Raw genomic sequence first — 8891 nt, 5'->3', positions numbered from 1 at the left:
AAGTCCTGCACAGTAAAACAAATTTGAGAAGACAGTTAAGTCCAGGCTGTCAGAAAATATAGCACCAACAGAACTAATCAGATGTTATTGGGACTTCACTGTTCCACAAAAACAAATCCAAAAAAAGAAATCCAAATATCCCTAATTTTTGAAACATCTGAAACCTCTTTAGATCACTCTAGATTTAAGACCAACCAATACTCAGGACTAATTCCACTGAATGAAAGATCCCTGCAGGCCAGTGTCCAATCTCCACCTTTTAGTATAGTCTGTCATGGAGCTGCTGATGTGCGTCTTTTACTGAGCTCGGTAATGCTCAGCAGTTACAAGCATTGCTCTTTGTATTCTCAAGTGGGGCAAAGACAGACAACATTAGAAACCAAAGAAAAGTGCTTTTATACTTGCAGGTCTCATCTACACACACACACACACACACACAAAGTTGTACTGATTTAACCAAATTAGTTTCACAAGCTCCTTTTGTCAGGGCTGTCGTTTCAGCTCACGCAGAGAAGAGCACCCAAACTAATGGTAGAACTTCCTTTTTCAGGCAAAGCTTATGAAATTTCCGTGAGGGGATTTACCAAAAATATTTTAACTTTTCAGAACTGTTTAAATGCTTAATTGAAATAGTTTAAGACAGTAAGGAGATGGGTGCTCAGGAAAACAAAGAATATTTGAAATAGTTTCAAAGCCTGAAAAATACTTGTTACCTAAGTTGTTCAACAATAATTAGCCCTGCAAACTAGTGCAGGTTTCACCTGAGAAGAAGAGGATTTCTGATAGTGTCCTACAGATGTATTAAGGGATAAGGGATGTAAAAAAAAAATATTTATGAAATAGACTGTACATTCTTTATTTCGTGATTGCTTTTAAACAGTTTTTATATTCCTATAGTAACCATAAAACATTAAGCAACAGAACAATTATCTTCTGGTTAAGGTAAGATTTCTCATACAGTTTGTGCTCCTTGGGAACGTTCATAAACAAAATATTGCCTTCTGTACCTCTTTTGCTCTAGAGTTATATTCCTTAATTTGTTGGCTTAGTTTACTTTATTGCAAATAGATGGGAGGGGGTAGTTTTTTTGTTTCCTGTTTGGTTGTGGTTTGGTTTTTTTTTTAACTACTTGATGTAGGAAGAAGTAAAGGTAAAGGAAACCTGAGAGTCACAAGCTCAAATGTTTGTGTTCACAGGATCCATTAACAACTTCAGCAGAAAGCCTGGCATTTAAAAAGCCAGTGGGATCAGGCTCCTACCATGCAATTAATAATACACAATACAATTATTTATTACAAAATGTCCCAACTAGTATTACAGCTCCTAGCTTACTGGGATTTTAAAGATATATCTGAGAGATACTTACCCCAACAAGTTTAAAAACTCAACTGGAAAAGAAGTAGCAAAAATAATTTGTATAAGCTTTCTGTGTAATTAAGGAAGAGACAGTCTAGCAAGTTGGTCAGAGGGAGTTGAATCCGGAGTAGCTTTGGAAATTTATGTATAAATTCCTGTGAAAGGAATCCAACCTTTGGAAACTTATTCCTTGCTTTAACTCCTGCAATACTTCTATTTCACCTGATACTCAGTTGTCTTTCCCTTTGTTTCACTTGAAAAGTATTTCATCCTTTGGAAAAAGGAAATTTTCTTTCTCTTTGGCATAAGAACATATTAGGCAAAACCAATACAATCTCATCACACAGGTATGAAAAACAGTGAGACTAAAAGTCGCAGTTTACAAACCTCTGTACCTTCCAATGAGTATTACATAAAAGGCAAGAAACTCAACCCTGTGATTTTGGCCCAAACACCTTTAACATAGTCACTGGGTAACAAGTTACTAACAAATACACGTTTGCATCAGCTGCTTACAAAGTAATCTGAACAAGAGCACTGGGAGTTACCTTTGCCAGCACAAATATCACAAAACTCTCAATTTTCATGCATTGGGTTACCGCATGGGCTAGGGAGGACATTTTTCTTTACACAGTAATAAATAATTGGCCAGCTTTAAAAGGTAGGTATGTGGAACAGGTATAAATGGAAGTAGCAAAATAATATATAGGCCATTGAGCTATTCCAGTATTACTACAGTCTTAAGATTAAATACAGATTGATGAAATACAGAGTAATCTGTAAAACATCTGGTATAGGACTCCATCCAGACTGTTCTTCCTTTATTGCTACATTTCTTTCAGATTTAGAGAAACACAAAAGATCTATTTCTATACATCTTAAACTTACTGTGTTGTTGTATCTATATTTAGAATTATCCTACCCTTATCTTTCCAGGCTGTGTGTGCAACTTTCACACATACAAGCTCGTACATGCATAGATATAAAAGACAGGAGGATTCTATTTGTTATTTATAAATCATAGTGCATATAGTATTTTAAAATTGAACCTGTACTTTATAAAGAAGAAACATTTAATATGTCAGCTATGATTATTTTCAGATTGCCTAAAATGGTGGTTCTGTGCAGGCTTATTGAAGAACCCAGCAGGCACTTCTTGGATTTGGAATATTTTGAACTAAGAATGCCTGTCTTTCCATCAAACTGAATGCTGGCTGGACCAATAATGAGAAGTTAGGGCAGCACCATTAAGCCTGATTCAGAGAAAGCAATAGAAAGAGGATTCTTGAGGATCCAAGGTGAAAACTTGATCCTCAGGGTTAAGTCTTTTTTGTTTAAAATTTTCATCATTTTCTTCCACCCTCTGAAATGACAATTGCATGTCTTCCATGGTAGAAGCAGTCATTTTCTTTCTTGCATAGTTTCTTTCACTGCTATCTTTTATAAGAGGGATTGTTGCTTTCTAAAGGATTAGGACCATGTTATGCAGCAAGAAGAAAGAAGCCTCTGTGATTTATAGCGTACTATGTGCTGGTGAACATATAACAAAAGGGAAGTGGGGAAAATTTGTGTTTCTACAGAGACAGATTGTTTAAATATACTGAAAAAATGAATACAGCAGCATACAGGTTTGGTTTTATTTGCTTTTAAACATACATATCTTGGGCTACCCATAGAATTCTTTATCCTTCTGGCTAACATGTTGTCAATAAAAGTGAGTTAGCTTCTGGGTGCTTCTGTCTTATATAAGGAAGACAAGTAAGGGAGGTGTTGACTTAAAATAGTCTTGAAACATTATTCATTTTGTCTATTTTAACATGGGCTAGAAAAACACTAATATTCAATCCAGCAAGAAAATCTGCAAAGAATTACCATGGTGATTTCTGATGTTATGTAGGATATATGCTTTAGTCCAGTTTATCTTAAAATACGTTAATGCTCTGCCTTATAATTTTTATCCAAGCTTAATGGCATTTGGCCCAGATTCATTCCCATTGGACTTAATAACTTCACTGCCATTGATTGAAATAGAAACAATAGTTTGTCTCTTGCTTGGCAAAAAGAGTAAAAAGTCTGAAAAGCAGCCTGCATGTCTGCACATTGCTGGTTTGTTCTGCTTAAGATGACATTCTGTGGGAACACATTTTCGTTCTAGAACGACACAGAACTGGTTACTCACATTTCACATATATTGGAAGATAGTATCCGTCTCTCTCAATTTATCTGTTTTTTTGTTCATAGTCTGAAATCATCATTCTAATCCCTATTAAATCTTTAAAACCTTGAAAAGTTTTTAAAGGACCTTGGAAAGGTCCTAATGTAGCTGAAAATCTGAAGTCACTAATTCAAGTAGTAACAGGATACCCATCATCTTCTACTGAGGCAAAACTAGAATTGACTGCCCCTGGTTTTGCAACAATTGTCTTTAAAAACTAGTTGTCCCAATGATGTTTTAATTGAAGCATTTAGGAGGGAGAAAATGAGAAGGATTTTTTTTTTTGGTCAACTTTGTCGAAAACATACAAGTACTTTGTGGATAGAGCAGTTAAAAAAAATAAAAAGTAATTTCAGCACAGAAAGGGTAGAAAAATCCGCAAGTCCTGCCACCCAGTCATAAGTTTAAGAACTTACAACTCTGTAACTTTCTGTCTAAATTTGCAAAATATCTCTGTACATAATCTATTCTGTGAGGAGTTCATATAGTGAGTGCAATGATTCTTCAGCAACCTTCAGTAGTAGGAACAATCCCAATAGTTTTAGTCATTTAAGCAATGAAGGTCCTAGCTGAGCTACTTGCTAATTAATTACACAACTTGATGTGTTCATTGAACTACCAAAATTAAAACACAGAGCTTTTCCTCCCTGTTTCTTACACCCATGGAAAGGGGAGATGTAAACATCAATATAGCAACTATAGCTCCCAAACTACAAGGACAGAGTCTTCATCTCTGCTGAATTCCTCACCTGTGAAATAAAATGAACCATAACCAATATGTATCCTCCGATCTTTGTTTCTAAAGAGGTGTATTTCTTTCAAAGAAAAGCCTTTTGTAAGCCAGAGATAGTGCTCTGGAGATGAGATGGATCAACTGGTAGTGACAGTGAGCTAAGACCCTCCTAGCTATGACTGGTAACACATGTTATGCTTTCAGTCCAGTAGCACCTTTGCCTCCCACTCACATCTTAACAGCAGACCTGGAGTGTTTCTCTTGGTGATCTGCAATTCTCATACTGCTGGAAAGGGTGTTAAGCAATAGCACCTTAAACATTAAACTCAGCAGTCCTCACTGGGTTAAATAACAGAGCTTTTTCCCTTTAGGATCTGGGATACATGGTGATAACGGTTATCAGGCAGACTTTCTAAACTGATGTATAATTAGGTCATAAAGATGAAGACAAAGCACTTCAACATGAAAATCTCGAAACAATGAGCAATCTATGAGCATGCCTGTTTTAGTCAAACACTGATTGTCTAATGATACATTGGCAAAACTAACTTTAAACTTAAGACATTCTAGCAGATTTTTATGTGTATAAATAAATTTCCTTGAAAAAATCTTATTCCCATAATGGTTCCTTCATGTGTGTGAGTATCCCTTTCAGTCAAGATCTTTTGCTTTTTCAAACCTTGGCATTCAGAGTATCAGTCAAAAACAAATTTGTGATCTGAGCTATAGAAAAAATATTGCTAGTCAATAAATCTTTTCTGTGACGATTCTCTATTTACAGTTTATGTGATGTCTTGTTTCAGACCATTCTTCATCTGATTTTATAACCCCTTCTCCATTAAATGAACATTTCAATATGGTAAATATCCCAATGCTGGCGTTGCCTAAGTGCTTCGTACATATTTCAATAGTTGCCCCACTTGTGACTTAACTTATTTTAACCAAAGGTATCGTTCAGAAGAATAAGCCACCATATCGTTTTACTAACCCAACTGCATGAACATCATATGCTGAAATACATAACATGGTGTACTGCATTCTACTAATCAAAAATATTTTTTTAACAGCAATAAATTAGCTAAGCTTTCTTCTACGCAACCAAATGTGTTTGCAACGCAAACAACTTGATGTGTTCATTGAACTACCAAAATTAAAACACAGAGCTTTTCCTCCCTGTTTCTTACACCAGTGGAAAGGGGAGATGTAAACATCAATATAGCAACTATAGCTCCCAAACTACAAGGACAGAGTCTTCATCTCTGCTGAATTCCTCACCTGTGAAACAAAATGAACCATAACCAATATGCATCCTCTGATCTTTGTTTTAAAAGCATAGCACCATCTTTAAATCTCTCTCCATCATTTGTAGCCTGGATTCACAGACTTACTTTTTCTGGATCTATACTCATCTTTACAATACCAACTTGTACAAGTGGAAGCACATAGTATGAATGGGTAAGCATTAGGTTACTCCTTTTTTTTTTCTTTCTTTGCACAGCAGCTGTTGCTGGCAGAATAACAATAGGTTAATATAAAGCACAAGCACTTGAACAGATCTGTACATCAAAATGTAAAAAAAGAACTGCTGAGATTATTTGTAAAGAGAGGTTGGAGCTATTTGGAAAAGTTATAATGCTTTTCCATCAGACAAATGCATCTATCAGTAGATCAGAAAGAGGCAAATGCACAGAGGAAACAATAGGCACAAGGGTTAAAATATAATAAAATTCAATACACACAATCAGTTTCAGATGCAGTAGGTACCTTCCAAAACCATGCATTACTTACAGATTTTAAGCAGGATGAGTAAAGATGACAAGGTAAAATTTGTTTCTGTCTCTTGGTTATGCTGAAGTCCAGCTTGAAGAGAAAATGGTTCCTGTGACCTAAAACCAAACAGGAAAAAATTGTATATTGTTTGGTTTTTCTCCTGGTTTTGTAGATATTTGTGCCAAAACACTAGTTACAGGTACTAAACCTGTGATACCAAATTATTTTTACACTATTCACCAAGCTAGATAACTTTTAAATCCAGAAATATTCTCATCTCTTCCTAACTGTAGTGTATAAAATTGTATTTGACAATTAGTTGTTTCTTTTGAGCGGTGCATGTAGAGAAAATGCTCTGAGAGATTTTGGCATACGATTCCTTTCACTGAAAAGGTCAAAAGACACTACTTTCTTCACATGAAGCCTGGAATAAATTATTTGGTTTCATTCTGTGGATTCAGCGAGGTATTTAAGTGCTTCATGTTTTTAAGCATGCAGGACAAATTATTCTGTGAATAATGGCTCATGACAGCAAGGAATGTATACCCCTACAGCCCAGTTTTCCTATGCAACCACAGCCTGTTTCTTTCAAGACACCAACTGAAAAAGGAGGTAAGGAAGATTACTACATTCTTGTTACAGGCGCTAAAGCAGTTGTACTTCATAGTCTAAGAGTTTCCAGACCCATTAAGTAACAAATGTTTTCTAGAATTTTAAAAAGGAAAATACAGCTACAAAAACCTTGCACTGGAGTGATATTAACAGACATTAATACAAATATCTGACACCTGAAGCAGTACGTTAGATTGATGCTATCATTGACCCCAAATCATTTTTTTCCCTTTAATTTGTAAAGAACAGTCCTCAACAGCCTGTAGCATTAAAATAAAGAACTAGCACTTATTAGCACTGTATATACAACTGTTTCCCAGACAGTTGCCTAGGAATATTGTGCCATCTGCTGGAACTGCACAGATACACATGCTTAAATAGAGGCTTCCAGGTCACTGTCAAAGACAAAAATGAAATGATGAGGGAGACATTAAGTTTGGAAACCAACACTCTGGATGTTCATAACTTTTAGTCAAAAAGACAATTAATAATGAGGTAACTTCAGACTATATAAGCTGCAGCAGTTGAAATACCAACATCAGATGCCTTAGCAAATCCTTGCTCTCTGATGCCAGCGTAAATCCGTGGCACAACGGGGCCCTAAGGTTGAATGTAGTATTACATGTGTGGAGAAGGATGATCACAATGGCCATACCTGTATAAAACAGGAGCAGCTCCACTGTAGATGAGGTGATGGGATCATAACACAAGCTAACATAGAGCCTGAGATCCTGACACATTTCACTAAGAACGCTCTGGAAATTAAGTATGTCCTCCTGAAGGTAACTTACACTGGACCTCAGCAGCTCCTGGGGAGTACTGGCTGCTATTCACCCTGGTTGCTAATAAGCCACACTGACTTTCAGGAAAATAAAATAGAAGGCAAATCTTCATGAGTATTTCTCTTGCAGGAGGGAACTCCTTTCTCATAGAACTGAAATACTGATACTGGTAAGGAAATCAATTATCCCACCTCTTAAAAAAAAAAACCAACCCTTTTAGACCATATGACAGATTTATGATTTGCCAAAGCTCATCATATAAACAAAGGGAAGCAAGAATTGGAAACTCCCATTTTGTTGGGCTGGATATCGTAACACTGATTTTCGAAACAGAACTGAAATACTTGAAAAAAACTGGTTTTAAGCTTTCTCTTTTTTAAACAAACCAGTTCATAGACTGCTCTTCAGACTAAGAGTTATGATATCAAGAGGTAATAATAATAATTTTAAAAAGAACTAAAATTTTAGATGCAATAAATATCTTACTTAAACCTGAGATAAAATAAAATAAAATTAGAAGCCTGTCAGCTCTTCAAACCTAGCTGTAGTGGACAGCATTACAACTTTTCATCAGGCGAGGATGGTTTAGTAGAAGACAAAAAGTGCAATACTGTGCCATCTGGGGGAAAATAAAATTTAAAAAAAAAAGCAAAGCTCAGGAATACACTCGGGATTTGCAGCTCCAGGACAACAGAAGTTGATTATGCTTCAAATACAATATGCCAGAAACAATGATCATACAATATGTTGCGTTTTCAAACCAGTTACAACCTTGTTAGCTAATGCACAGAGCAAAGCTGACATCCTCTCCAAAAAATGCCATCTGCCCAGAAGTGGGAAGCATCTAGTAAGAAATTCAAGTGCTTAAACAGTCTTGTAATATAAAAAAATATAAACCAACTCAAAGTAAGACTTCTAAAATAACAGCGTTAGTAATAAGTGATCAACCACAAAATATCTCTGCAAGAAGTAAAAAATACTATTGTTGTGATTTTCTTCAAGCACTGAAAACGTACCTGACCTTTGGTCCTCAATAAGTTGCAGTAGGAAAAAATAACAACAATAAGACACAGAAAATCTCAAATCACAGTTCTGAAGAACTGTACTACCTTTTATCTTTCAATCCAACAACTCAAGGACCTGAAGTCGTCTAATTGACATGACAGAGATCAAAGTCTAACTTGCCCTGAAAGAATTATGTTTGTAGACAAGCTTACATAATGTTCTCCATTTTAAGCAGAGGAAATCTGGAACACATGAAGATTTAAGAGCCCATTTGGAAACTGTATTGACAGCTCCCACTAAGATAAAATCAACAGTGGATACACGAATAATCCAGATTAAAAACTGATAAATGAAACCATTTGGTGCACTTCCTTGGTATCAGAGAAAACATCTAGACTGATGAGCATACTGCTACATA

At 35.8% G+C, this 8891-nt stretch overlaps 1 protein-coding gene across 1 annotated transcript in view; it reads right to left on the bottom strand.

Annotated features, from left to right (window-relative positions):
* Window positions 1-8891, bottom strand: part of CFAP74 (cilia and flagella associated protein 74) — a 92292-nt gene that overhangs the window by 81976 nt on the left and 1425 nt on the right. Inside the window, exon 3 of the mRNA XM_056331177.1 lies at window positions 6093-6190. The gene's annotated coding sequence lies outside the window, so the exon portion shown is untranslated. The remainder of the gene's footprint in view (window positions 1-6092; window positions 6191-8891) is intronic.

The sequence above is a fragment of the Falco biarmicus genome, chromosome 3 (genome assembly GCF_023638135.1).
Source record: "Falco biarmicus isolate bFalBia1 chromosome 3, bFalBia1.pri, whole genome shotgun sequence".
Taxonomy (NCBI): domain Eukaryota; kingdom Metazoa; phylum Chordata; class Aves; order Falconiformes; family Falconidae; genus Falco; species Falco biarmicus.
This window is presented reverse-complemented; position numbering and strand designations above follow the sequence as displayed.